The following is a 15017-nucleotide window of genomic DNA, read 5'->3' as shown; positions in this document are numbered from 1 at the left end:
TGACAGAGGATCCATGTTCAAATCCCACCAGTCCTCACTTTAAGCGTATGATAAATAATCAACAAATATTATTTATAACTTAACTGATGTTTTGGCATCACAAACATTAATTTTTAATAAAAACAAAAATCACACATTAGTGACATATTTTTCAACAGATCTCTCTCTGCTTCACTCTGAGCACATAACCAACGGGACGTCCATACGACGTCAAAACAGACCTCTCTCTAAACGCCAACCCCAAAACGTACATAACGACGTCCTGAGCACATAACCAACGAGACGTCCATACGACGTCAAACAGACCTATCTGTAACCACCACCAACCCAGAGCGTCCAGGTCGCCGGCCGTCCCAGCCAGACGTCCATACGACGTCCAAACAACGTCTTCGATACGACGTGACAGTCAAACTCAGTCCGTTGCAAAAAGACGTCCATTTGACGTCCATACGACGTTGACAGCTGTGGTTACCAGATCTGCTCGGCTGCAAAATGTGCTCGGGTCCTGCGCGCACTACACTGACGTCATCCGTTTCTTCCTAACTTTATTGAACGCCATACCACGGTACAAAACAGCAGTTTTACAGCAGAGGTGATCGATGTTATATAATGCAACACAACATGACTAAACAGATGTATGTTGTGTGTTTAATATTCTCTATGGTATGTGTTCATCTTATGAAAGACATAGGAGCTAAATCCGTTGCAAAAACACGTCCATATGACGTCCATACGACGTTGACATGACCTGCTGCATCAGTGTATTGAAACGGGGGAAATCACGTTCAATCAGGGCTTTCAATAGACTGAGTAGACGTTTACCCGTCTACTCAGGCGCTCAGTAGGTTGATTTCTCCGTATTTTGTACTGTGATGTCAGGGCTTACAATAGTCTACTGCGGCTACTGATGGACCAGTAGGTTTGATGCTCGCTTTGATGAATTGAACATGGTTGACCCTCTTGTATGTAAAGCAAAGCTCTTTGTTTAATGCTTTATTGGGTCGTCCACTCACAGTTAACAGTCTTTGTATTGAGTTTGTGCTTGAAATGTACTGTAATTCTTTAAACTGTTAATAAATATTTCAATCAATCAATTCAGAAGGCTGATTCTATGCCTTCTAATACATTTCGCCACCTACTAGTAATAATACTATCATGTGACCATTGACTATTTTCCAACGCCAAATAAAATAATTTTACAAATATTCCTGCATTATAAACCTTATTTTGATTATTTTCCTATTGAGAAAGTATTTTATGCCTTCAGACTTTTTCTGTAAGTGTATGAACATGGTGGACCCTGTTGTAAACAAGTGTATTGCTATTATTGGGTTGTCCACTCACAGTTAACAGCCTTTGTATTGAGTATGTGCTTGAAATGTACTGTAATTCTGCAAACTGTTAATACAATTTTCAATCAATCAATCAATGATGATAGATTGGTCGTTATTTTGTCATTTTTATTAACACAACATTAGAACAAACGTCTTTTTCATTCGTTTGGCGACCGAAATGACCATTTTGTTTAATTAATAATATGATAATGTGATTCAGGCCATCGTGTTTATTCATTATTACATATAATTATAAAACATATAATTAACTATGTCACACACACACACACACACACACACACGTCTGTGTAGCTTCGGTACGTTATATTAGAATATATCTAAATCCCGGAGCAGTTGCGCAAAGACCCGCCTGGCAGCACTGTTTAATGTAGGCTTTTCTTTTGTTGAATTACTCATGACAAAGTTGTAAAAGTCAACAGTATAGCAGCACGCTAGCAGACAATACACTATAGTTCTGTCTTTCAACCATTTTATTATTGTTATTATATTTCCACAATCTGATACACAGATACGCTGGCTACTTTCTAATGTTTTGATAATTTGCGCGACAGATTTATGCATATGACGGTATATAGTTTCATGTGACGAGCTTAAACTATAGTGTATTATTTACACGCACAAATAAATTGCATTAGCAGTGCTGCCGGGCGGGTCTTTGCACAACCACTCCGGCATTGGAAAATAAGCACTATATATTATACGAGCATTGGCATCCTATTCATATTTAGATCATTTACTTTAAAACTAGAACCCTGTTGACGGAATGACGGCACGGTGCACCAGTCTTTATCCTAAGGTAAGTGAATGACGGCACGGTGCACCAGTCTTTATCCTAAGGTAAGTGAATGACGGCACGGTGCACCAGTCTTTATCCTAAGGTAAGTGAATGACGGCACGGTGCACCAGTCTTTATCCTAAGGTAAGTGAATGACGGCACGGTGCACCAGTCTTTATCCTAAGGTAAGTGAATGACGGCACGGTGCACCAGTCTTTATCCTAAGGTAAGTGAATCACGGCACGGTGCACCAGTCTTTATCCTAAGGTAAGTGAATGACGGCACGGTGCACCAGTCTTTATCCTAAGGTAAGTGAATGACGGCACGGTGCACCAGTCTTTATCCTAAGGTAAGTGAATGACGGCACGGTGCACGGTGGGACTTCACCGTTGACCCATTACTCAACGTTAACACACGACCATCGTGAAGCATCCTCATGTGTGTCGTCCTTTTTCCAAGCATTTGCTACATACTGTACAAGCGAAGGGCTTTTCACCTGTATGGATCCTGATGTGTTCTTTCAGAGTTTCACCTCGGTTAAAGCGTCGACTACAAAATGTGCAAGAAAAGGGCCTTTCACCTGTATGGATCATCATGTGTGTTCTCAGAGTTCCAGGTTGTTTAAAGCATTTGCTACATACTGTACAAGAACAGGGCTTTTCATCAGTATGAATCATTGTGTCTTTTCAGAGCTCCAGCCAGTTTAAAGCTTTGACTACATACGGAACGGCGGCTGTGGCTCAGGAGGTAGAGCAGGTCGTCCAATGATCCATGGGTCTACATGTCGAAGTGTCCTTGGGCAAGACACTGAACCCCAAATTGCTCCCGATGTGCTGGTTGGTACCTTGCATGGCTTCCGCCGCCATCGGTGTATGAATGTGTGTGTGAATGGGTGAATGTAATGCACAATCTATGTAAAGCGCCTTGGATAAAGGCGCTATATAAATGCACCATTTACCATTTATTTACTGTGCAAGCCAAGGGCTTTTCAATAGTATGAATCCTCATGTGTGTTTTCAGAGTTTCAGCTTGGGTATAGCTTTGACTACATACTGTGCAAGCAAAGGGCTTTTCACTAGTATGAATCATCATGTGTGTTTTCAGAGCTCCAGCCAAATTAAATCTTTGACTGCATACTCTGCAAGCAAAGGGCTTTTCACCAGTATGGATCATCATGTGTGTTTTCAGAGTTCCAGTGTCTTTAAAGCATTTGCTACACACTCTGCAGGAAAAGGGCTTTTCACCTGTATGAACCCTCATGTGTTTTTTCAGAGCATAATTGAAACCAAAGACCTTTCCACATTCTGTACAACAGAAGCTTTGCTTTCTTGTTTCAGTACTCATGGACGGCTTTTGTTTAAATGATTTCGATTTATGTTCGAGCCTGTTGCTCAAAGGAATTTTTTGTCCTTCCACATGTTGTCTCTTGTGTGATTTCAGTGTGTTTAAAGCTGACTGCTGTCCACTGGTCTCCCGCTCATCACCGTCTTCAGCAACAGATTCAGAACAGTGTGAAGGCCAGAAATCACTGTCATCAGTGCTGTCAGAGTCAGAACGGTGTGGAGGCCAGAAATCACTGTCATCAGTGATGTCAGAGTCATACCAGTGTGAAGAGAGGAGCTGCTCGTCACTAGTTGGTTGTGATGTTCCATCAGCTTGTGTTTTCATGTGTTCCATTGAAGTACTGGCTAGAGGCTCTGACTCTCCATTTTCATCACCATGTTCACTTTTCACTGCTAGTAATGTCAACGATGACCCACCAGCCTCCTCTGGTCTTTGAAGTAACTCATCCTGCTGTTCCTCTTTAATCTGTGGAGGTTCTAGTTTCACCTGGACCAGACTGGGACTCCTCTCCTCCTGTTCTTCTTTAATCTGTGGAGGTTCTAGTTTCACCTGGACCAGACTGGGACTCATCTCCTCCTCTTCAGACACTGGAAGGAGTGAGAGACCTAGGAGGAGGAGAGAGAGGAGGCAACATCAGCTGAGAACAACTTGTTAGCAATGCTAGTTATTGCAAGACCTGGTAAGGACGTGCTGTGATTGGCCAGTAGTCACTTACCAACCGAAATCTGCATGCACAAGGGCTGCAAAAGTAGGCTAATATTTGTGTTTTTTCACCCCTCTCAATTTACAATTTAGGCATTTAGCAGACGCTCTTAATCCAGAGCGACTTACATTAAGCGTTTGTGGCAGCGGTGGCCGAACGGATAGCGGCGCGGTCTTGATACCGGAAGGTTCCTAGTTCGAATCAGCCGTCCGACACTTTTAATTACCACCGCTGAAGTGCCCTTGAACAAGGCATTGAACCACTACGATGAAATGTGTTCTATGAGCAGGGCCTGGCTGGAAACAAGTTATTGAGCTTAGCCCAGATACCCTGGGTAAATATAGATTTCATTTAATTTAATTTAATTTAATTTAATTTCAAGCAATAACAAAAGCATGGCATACATCACATATATAAAAAGTAGTTATCATGAATCATGTGTAAACTAAGAACGTAACAGTGGAGTATCTATGTAAACTATTCATACTATACTATATTATATATTATACATGTGTACTATAAAGTGCTATGACTACATAAAATGCAATTCTAGTGCTGTCTACGTAACAAGCTATACGTCTGTTTAAAATACTATCTAAGTCTACATAAAGTGCTAGGCTAGGGTAAATGCTATGGGCCATGGTGGAGTCTGAAGAGGTGGGTTTTCAGACTACGACGGAAGATTGGGAGTGAGGCTGCAGTTCTGACTGTGATGGGAAGTGCATTCCATAGTTTTGGAGCCAGAAGGGAGAAGAGTTTGGGACGTGTGGAGCGCTGTCCCGGCATTTTTAGTGAAGGTACCTCCAGCTTCCCTGCGTTGGCTGATCTGAGTGCGCGGGAGGGTTTGTAGGGTACGATCATACTTGTGAGATATGGGGGAGCCATGCCTTTGGTTGCTTTGAATGCCAGCATCAAATCGAGTTGTGTATTCTGTGCGGGCAGCGACCGGGAGCCAATGGAGGGAGCGGAGAAGGGGGGAGACGTGTGAGAATTTTGGCTGGTTGAAGACCAAGCGAGCTGCGGCATTTTGGATCAGTTGGAGGGGCTTAAGTGCACATGCCGGTAGGCCAGTAAGGAGGGAGTTGCAATAGTCAAGTTTTGACAAGACTGTTGTCTGGATTAGGAGCTGGGCTGACTCATGGGTGAGGAACGGTCTAATTCGTCGTATGTTATAGAGTGTAAACCTACAGGATCTCTCTTTGAAATTAGACTGGGCAAGCTCTAAACTGACAATGGACCCTACGCCGGTGACACACCACACACATATTTTAATCATTTATTTATGTCCACATAAGAGATACAATACAAGGACACAAATATTTACAAGCTCTTAATTTCTTTACGGAGTACAAGCGGCCATGTCTTCCCGGCACTCCAGAGCTCCTATTTTGAAGGAATCCCGGGGCTGATTGTGTTAAAAGGGAAGGTTCGGGACCCACCCCTAGGCCTGGAATACGTGGCGCGGACACATTATAAAAACATAACAGTAGTCGTAAAGCCAAGTCCAATCATACAAACTAGTGTTATAGGAAGTGAGAACAATGCAGTCTGGGAACATTAATAATACTCAGTGATGTTTCAACAGTCATCTTGTACATGAATCACACCAAGATGCTCCTCATGATGACAATACGTTGTGAATATTCATTTCTCCAGGCTGCAGTGTGCCCTGGAAACATGCCCGACGTTTTGGAAAATGGATGAACCTTCATGAGGTGTAAGAATGTGTGTGTGCGTGCGTGCGCTACTCACAGGCTGTCTCAGTGTCAGTGCAGTAGGTGGGAGTCATGCAGGCAGCGGTCCTCCAGGGGGCAGCAGAGCTCAGGTCCTGACTCAGAGCTGCTGAGTCCTGACTGGATAGATGGACGTCACTGGTAGACATCTGCTTTACACACACACACACACACACACACACACACACACACACACACACACACACACACACACACACACACACACACACACACACACACACACACACACACACACACACACACACACACACACACACACTTTTAGCAGACTCACTCACAATCTTCCGCAGAAGCATGTTGCACTGAGATCTTGTAGATCTATAGAAGCATGTTGCACTGAGAGCTTGTAGATCTATAGAAGCATGTTGCACTGAGAGCTTGTAGATCTATAGAAGCATGTTGCACTGAGATCTTGTAGATCTATAGAAGCATGTTGCACAGCCAAACAGCTAGATGCAATGACTGAGAGCTTGTAGATCGGCTATCTTCGGTTATAGAGAGTTTGCCCATGCACGAAGTGAGTCAGTGGCAAATCGATTGCATTAAACTTTAATGCAATCGACCGAAGGCCAACGCTCAACCCCCCCTCCCCCCTTTTCCCCTCACTGTAGGCTTATGTTCCCCCCCTTTTTACCTCCTTTATGATGATTCCCTGTTTTTGACTATATAGAAGTGTACATTTGTACGTCTCTAAATGTTTTGATGAATTGAACAAGGTGGACCCTATTGTAAACAAGTATAATGCTTTACGGTGTCGTCCACTCACAGTTAACAGTCTTTGTATTGAGTTGTGCTTGAAATGTACTGTAATTCTGCATTTGATTGATTGAAATATTTATTAACAGTTTGCAGAATTACAGCAAACTGTAAATACAAGTCATAATAAGCCAAGAACCTATCAGTCTAACAGTATCTATACGTTAAGTTTAGCGTTTTAAATGTAACTCACAAATGCAACGTACGCCTGGAGCCCCTATCTTCGTACTGGGGGACCTAAACCACTGTAGACTGGAGCCAGTTTTACCTGGGTTTCACCAGTATGTAAAATGTGGTACAAGGAATAAAAATGTGCTAGACAAATGCTATGGCAACATCAAATATGCGTACAGAGCCAAAGTTCTCCCTCCTCTTGCCAACTCCGATCACTCTACTGTCCAGCTTATGCCCACTTACAAATCTGTCCTAAAGTCCAGTAAGCCTGTCCAAAAAACTGTGATACAGTGGTCAGAGGACAGTGTGGAGGCTCTTAAGGGCTGCTTCCTGTGCACGGACTGGAGCATTTTTCATGATCTCGAATTGAACGAGGCTACAGAGACCGTAACGGATTATATTAACTTCTGTGTGGACAATGTCGTCCCTAAAAAGTCCATTCGCCACTTCCCTTAAGTTCCCTAACAACAAGCCCTACATCACCAAGGAGGTAAAAGCCTGTATTAACAGCAAGAAAGTGGCTTTTAAAAATGGGGACAGGGGGGCATGGCTGCGGCCCAAAGGGAGCTCAATAGGATGTTGTCCCTGGCAAAAAGAAACCACCGAGCTGCACTAGAGGAGAGTGTCGGCACCATGAACACTAAGGGTTTATGGGATCATATGAAGAAAATAACGAACATGAACACAAACCGGAATCCCATTTCTACACTGGATGAACTATAGCTAAAGCCAATGAACTGAATGACTCTTTCCTCCGTCATGACACTGACTCCTCAGAGCAGGAGTCTGTGGACTTTAATATTGATTCTATCATGTGTAACGCTTCTGATCGACTTCTCATTGATCCTAAACAGGTCCAGAGTGTCTTTAGCAGGGTATGCAACATAAAAATCAAAGGGGCCTGATGGTTTGCCTGCCTTGTTGTTGAAAAAGTGCTCTGAAGAGCTTACAGCTGCCTGGTGCCCTATTTTCCAACAGTCTGTAGACAAACACATGGTTCCTGATATCTGGAAAAAGTCAATAATAATTCCTGTTCCTAAAGTATCTTGTCCCACTGTGAACAAAGATTACAGACCTATTGCTTTAACTTGTGGGGTTATGAAATGTTTTGAGAGAATCATTGTGAACTCACTTAAGTCCCAGGTGGCTTCCTTTATGGATCCCTTACAGTTTGCCTACAGGGCTGGGCGCAGCACGGAGGATGCTGTAGTCAGTATAACCCATTTAATTAGCAAGCACTTGGAGGAGCCTAAGGCGTATGCTCGTGTCCTTTTTGCAGACTTCAGTTCTGCTTTTGATACTGTCTGTAAGCCCTCTGTTACTTGTCCAAAAGCTAAATAACATGAATGTAAACCCATTCATCATTAGATGGTTCTACTCCATGTTAACAAACAGATCTCAACAGGTCAAGGTGAACTCAGTACTCTCAGCTCTAAATTGTGTAGCACAGGTGTGCCACAAGGGGGGGTGAGTTCACCATTTATTTTTTCTGACTACACAAATGACTGCAGAAGCAACTACATCTTGACATTTTCTGATGACACTGTAATAGTCAGCCTGTTGAGGGGTGTTGAACACCCTGTGGGTTATATCAGTGAGATCAATAACTTTTGATTGATTGATTGAAATATTTATTAACAGATTGCAGAATTACAGTACATTTCAAGCACAAACTCAATACAAAGGCTGTTAACTGTGAGTGGACGACCCAATTAAGCATTACACTTGTTTACAATAGGGTCCACCATGTTCAATTCATCAAAACATTTAGAGACGTTCAAATAGACACTTCTATATAGACAAAGAACAGAACAGGAATTCATCATAATGGAGGTAAAAAGGGAAAAGAAACATATACAGTGAGGGAAAAGGGGGGGGCGTGGGGGGATTCAGATTTTACGGGGGCCAGTTTCGAATTGCAGCCATCCGTAGGTGCCCTTTGAGAGCGGTTTTGAACTAGTCAAGGGATTCGCATGTCTTAATGACTGTTGGTAGGGCGTTCCACATTTTGGTGGCATAGGAGCGAAAATAATTTAGTCCCTTGTTTGTGCCGAATCTGGGTTGTACATGGTTCGTTGCACTCCCTCTGGTGTTGTGGGTGTGGACTTCGTTAACATTAAGGAAGTATCTAGACAGGTACATGGGTATCTTGGTGGAGTATCAAATCTTGTGGACCAGACCCATTGCAAGATGCTGTACTCTGTCGTCGACCCTAAGCCATTCCAGTCTGTCAAAGTGGGCAGGGGTGAGGTGGGTTCGGGGGGTGAGGCCAAGTAGGAGCCTGACCAGTTTTGTTTTGGGAAGTCTGGAGCCTAGTTTTAAGGGCCTTTGAGGTGCTGTGGTACCAGGAGGTGCATGCATAGTCAAAGAAGCCTTGTACGAGGGCTCCTGTTAAGGTCTTCAAGGTGTTTTTGTTGACCAGTGAGGAGATCCTGTAAAGGAATCTTGTTCTTTGGTTGACTTTTTTGATTACGTTGGTGGCCATTTTATCACCGGAAAGATTAGCCTCCAGGATGGAACCTAGGTAGGTAATTTCATCTTTACGTGTGATAACATTGTCACCCACTCTAACCAAGAAGCCATTTGCTTGGCTTAGGGGCCATCCAGATGAGGACGATTTCGGTGTTTCTCGGGCAAGTAATTAGCCGATCTGCCCTTTTTGTCACACGGAGACGGCGTTTTGGGGGACTTTAACGGCTAATTTTGAAACTACCTTCCAGAGTGGGAAAGTTTGGAGACGCGACTTTCACGTCTCCGTGTGTACAGCGAATGCCGCCTAATTTGCTGAAACGGTGATGTCATAGTCCCCTCGCCCCCTCCAAACTAACTAGTGTTAATGGTTTATTTCACCATAACCACTTACATATAAGTATCACAGCTATTTTATATTTGCACATAATGTCTATAAATCTCTTCTCCAAAAATAGCCGATCTGCAGCCCGCATGCACGAGCTTGTAGAGGAGCTATTTTTGGAGAACAGATATAAATTATGGTGATTACCAATCCGGAAAGACAAGAAAAAAAACGGATCTTCTACATTATTGTTACTATTAAATGGTGTAGTGTAGAATAGATTAGTATATAGGCTATACAAGATAGGCAGCACAGCCACCGCACGTTCCTCTCAGGCAGGTCTGACTGCGCAGTGCACAGTGCAAAGCATGCATGGACCTCATCAAAGTGCTTCTCTTCTTGGGTGGAAATTAAACATTCTTTGTGTAACTTCAAAACGGCTTTGCATTGAGAGACCACAGGTAGGATAAACACATTGTTTACTGTCCATATTCCTCTATAAACGGCCTGTTTTCACTGTTTCCAATTGCTCTTTTTTTATACTTTTGTAGGCTATAGCCTATGTGCAATGATTAGCGCTGTGCTGCCACTGCCAGCAGGTGTAATCAATCTATAAACGAGCAATTATCTGACATTCAGAGGTGTTGCGCACCAGCGAATATATATTCAATCTCCAAAGTCAAACTCATAAATTCACAATGTACCATGCCGCTCCTCGTTGTGAGCTGTATGATCTGAGAGAGAGAGAGAGAGAGAGAGAGAACCCCTTCGCGAGAGAAGGGGTGCGTGCGCTCTCTCTCTCTCTCTCTCTCTCTCTCTGAATGTGTGAATCACTTACTTTGTGCGTGCTGCTCGTTTTCAGAAGAATTAATCCAAGGTTTGTCATATTATGATTTTAAAGTAGGCATCAACTTTAGCTGGTAAATCAGTGTGTGCAGAGTGAGAAGCATCACTGCTCTGCAACCTCTGCTGATTAAATTGATATGACCTAGATAGCCTATGTCATATGCGCATCTGAGATAATTAGTTATTTGGCAACACCTGTGTGAAATACCAATAGTATAATTTATAAAATGCTTTCATATTGCCTTAGAATAAGCTTTTTCTTTTTTTTTGGGTGGCCATCTACAGGCCGGCAATATGTACTACAGCTGTATCTTGAAAACGAAGCAGTTTACCGGTCTCGTCTAGACCCGTACATAATTAACATAACCGCAATGTAGACGCAGTAAAGTTTTATATCGTTCACAAAACTTAGGCGGGGAACAGCACGCGACGTCCTCGTGTAGTGAGGCCCTGAGATTACTATTAGATCCAAAGAGAATGGATTCAGTTTTTCCCAGGTGTAAAGATAGTTTGTTATCAGCGAGCCAGGTGCAGATTCTACCGAGTTCAGAGCTGAGGGCATTTTCAACCTGCAGTTTGTCCCTGTCCGAGACCAGCAGTGCCGAGTCATCTGCGAACAGGAACAAGTTACCGTCACAAGCTGAAGTCATGTCGTTTACATATATTAGGAACAGTAGAGTCCCTAGTATGCTTCCTGGTGGAACGCCACAGCTCACTGGGAGGGGGGGGGGGGGGGGGGGGGGGGGTGTCACTCCCGATCTTCCGCCGTAGTCTGAAAACCCACCTTTTCAGACTCCATCATGGCCCATAGCACTTACCCTACCCCCCTTAGACAGCACTTCTTAGACTTATATAGCATTTGAAACAGACTTATAGCATGTCATGTAGACAGCACAATAAGTGCATTGTATGTAGTCATAGCACTTCATAGTATATATGTACAGCATAGTATAGCATATATGTATAGTTTATATGTATAGTTTCATTATATAGATATGTTCTAGTTATAGTTTATATGTATAGTGTCATTATATAGATATGTTCTAGTCACGTTCTTAGCTTATGCATGTTTCGCGATAAATGCATTTTACATATGTGATGTATTCCCATGCTTTTTGTTCTTGCCTAATGTAAGTCGCTCTGGATTAAGAGCGTCTGCTAAATGCCTAAATTGTAATTGTAAATTGTGTGATAATAGCCACCTTATGTTAAACACCACAAAAACCAAAGAGATGATCTTCGATCCAAAAGGTGTCCACATCCATGACCCAGTGGTCATGGGGGGCACGCAAATTGAGCAGGTTGTATCATACTAGAATTTCGCGGGCCTTCGGCCCGCTCATCCCAGAGTTGCGTTGCCCCGCGTTGCGATACAGAAGTCCACAGATACAGAAGTGCACAGTGACACGCGTTGTATGCAGTTGTTTTGTGTTGCAGCGCGCGTGTAGTGTTGTTGTTCTTATCCATATATGCGCCTCGGTTCGTCCCGTTTGTTCCACGCCAGGTGTCGACGCAGTCGTTGGCGCAAATTTCTTATTATTTTAAGTGTGTATGTAATCGCGGCTAGTAGCACACAATTTTGTTTAGGAGCACGATGAAAAGTTATCAAAAAATGTGTTTGAGGGCCCTCCTATATACAGCTTTAGTCCCCACACGTCTCAATATTTGCCATTGACAAAGAACAGAGGAATTAGGTCGAAATGCCGCTAAATATGACGTAAATTAAAATGTATTATATATATATATATTTGTAATTGAATGTAAATACTTTACTTATAAAAAAACCTGGCAACCCGCACCCCGCGGTCATTTTCCGCTAACCTGAGCGGTGCTCCCTAGCCTGCTGGAGGGGTTCACATCATCCCATGCACCCTCGAGAGGAAAAAGAAGGAAAATAAATGCAGCCTTGAGCCTACCTACCAATGTGGTCTTGTGGAGCTTGATCACCTCCTCCTCCTCCTTTTCTCCCCAAATTGCCAATCCCAATAAATGCAAAAGTTGCCTAGTGTGAATACTTCCACAGCCTAATTACTAAAGGATAAACTATCAGTCTTCTCCGAAATCTGTCAATGTTTGTCAACTCAGCACGTGTTGACAACGCATAGTAAACAGAAGCCGTGTGTGTGTCACACCAAAAGTGGTGACCTATAGAATCCTGTACATAGAAGCATCATGCAATCGTCTCCCTCCCTGTGTGGGTGTGGTGGGCTGTGAGCAAATGGGAGAGGGAATGTAGTGTTGCCAGGTCCGCGTATTGTAAGCGAGTGGTAGTGTGTGTAAGTAGCGTGTTGAATGGCATTTTTTCTGTGCTTGTTTTCATAGACGTGGCAACAAATTAGGCGGGGGTGTCGGTGCTTGTGGCGTGTTTGTGTTTATTATTGATATTGATGTTGTTTGTGAGTGTGGACGGGAGGCGGCTGTAGTGGCAGTGCAATGACAGTTTTTACGCGGGTGTTGTTGAGTGTGGGCGTGCGGCGCGACATGAGGAGATAGCCGTGGATCGACGCGGAGGGTAAGGCTGTGTCGTGTTAGTGTGTTGTTGCAGTGTGTGTTGCAGCGTGTTGCAGCGTGTCAGTGACACGAACCATCTGACCCCCCCCGCGAACGGCTCAGAAGCCGTTAAGTATTTTTAATGTTTGTACGACCGTTTTGGCAGCTCTGAAATTCTCTCTTGTTGACATCCCATTGTACCGCCTCTCGGCATCTCGGTTGGCTAGCAGCGCCTCCCTACGCGCCTCGTAGGCGCAGCTAGCCAACCGAGATGTCAACAAGGAGGGACCGAAGAGAGAATTTCAGAGCTGGCAAAACGGTCGTACAAACATTAAAAATACTTAACGGCTTCTGAGCCGTTCGCGGGGGGGGTCAGATGGTTCGTTGTCTCCTATAGCGTCCATATGCTTCGTTTGGAATATGTCAGCGTGACACCCACACCGCAGCACAGGGGTAAGTCAGGGGAAATCAGATTGCATCCCATGTCGCTTGAATCCGGTGAGAAGGAACCCTACATAAAGTCATCAAAATGTCAGAAACTTTAACGTAGGGTTCCGAAAGGAGCTACCTTCTATGATGCAGTGCTAGGTAGCATTATTAGATATGGCATGTCAGCTTGGTTTGGGACACTCTCTGTCCAGCTCAAATCTAGAATAGCCAAAATGGAAAAAACAGCCATGAAGGTAATTGGTAGGAAAGATTCTCCATCTCTTCAGACAATCTTTGAGAAAACGGTGCTCAGTCTGTCAAATAGTGTGTTGTCTGATCCTTCACATGTATTATCTTCAGAGTATGAGCTGTTACCCTCTGGTAGACGCTACAGAGCGTGTCGTTGCAAGAGCAACTGCTTCAAACTTTCTTTTCTTCCCACTTCAATTGTCCTACTGAACAACCGCCGCATAGTTCATAGTTCTTAGTGGGGAAGGGACTTATCGACCTTCATCAGTTATTTATTGCACTTACACCTGTGATACTATAAACTGCGATTACTCTAGTACTTGTATTTATTCCTCTGATTGCATTTTTGCACTTAACTCTTGTGATACTCTGTGATACTGTACTTGTACATTCATTGCTGCTATTGTGTATTGTCTATTGTCTTCTGTTTTAAAAAGCCTTCTGTACTACTGCACTTTTGCCCAGGACAAATTTCCCCTCGTGGGACAATAAAGTATATCTCATCTCATCTCGTTTATGGAGACGTTAACGTTGTAAATGTAGAAAGTGCGTAAAACAGGCTGAAGTTACGTCATGACTGTCATCAGGGCTAACAGGTTGTAATGTGAGCATGCTAACGGTGGCTAACGGAGCGGCGATAAAACACACAATCAACAAACATTCTTATCAACCAAATGGACAATAATAATAAACACAGCTTTGACTCACCGCTTAGTGCAGATATACATTAATAATCACCATGGTTACGCAACGTAAACAACCCCGCAGACCAGAGGTGTTGTTGTGCAGCATTAGCATTAGCATCAGACTCCTCTTCATCTGCAGGGGAGAGCAATCGATGATCAAAGAGACTCAACAAGCAGATCACAGATTCTATGATACTTTTAATATTTCACATTGATTGATTGATTGATTGATTGAAATATTTATTAACAGTTTGCAGAATTACAGTACATTTCAAGCACAAACTCAATACAAAGGCTGTTAACTGTGAGTGGACGACCCAATTAAGCATTACACTTGTTTACAAGAGGGTCCACCATGTTAAATTTATCAAAAATGGATCCACAGGACGGATGTATTTGTTTTCACGAAACTGTTTGTGATTTCATAGGATTTATTTTCATTTTCATTTCATTTTCTACAACTCATTTACAAATGATGTATCTTAAGATCAAATGAGTACCAAAACAACAGTGCTCAGACTCAGCAGATTCCAGTTCAAACCCCTGTCTGTCCTCCTACTGCAGGGTTCCCCAATTAATTTTCCTCGAGGGCCATATTTTGACTAGGGTACCAGGCTGGGGGCCGAGTCCGCACGCGTGAGGTTGAGGTCTTGCCCTGAAAA

General features: G+C 43.3%; 1 long non-coding RNA gene across 1 annotated transcript; it reads right to left on the bottom strand.

Annotated features, from left to right (window-relative positions):
• Positions 1-1462: 1462 nt before the first annotated feature.
• Positions 1463-14517, bottom strand: LOC306927503. Its single transcript, XR_013790527.1, has 3 exons — positions 14378-14517; positions 5930-6059; positions 1463-4079 (listed from the first exon to the last, which is right to left on the bottom strand). It is a non-coding gene; the product is annotated as an uncharacterized lncRNA (long non-coding RNA).
• Positions 14518-15017: the final 500 nt, after the last annotated feature.

Source organism: Electrona antarctica, assembly GCF_951216825.1.
Source record: "Electrona antarctica genome assembly, chromosome: 8".
NCBI classification, from domain to species: Eukaryota; Metazoa; Chordata; class Actinopteri; order Myctophiformes; family Myctophidae; genus Electrona; species Electrona antarctica.
The sequence above is the reverse complement of the archived record's forward strand: the minus strand, read 5'-3'. Positions and strand labels throughout refer to the sequence as shown.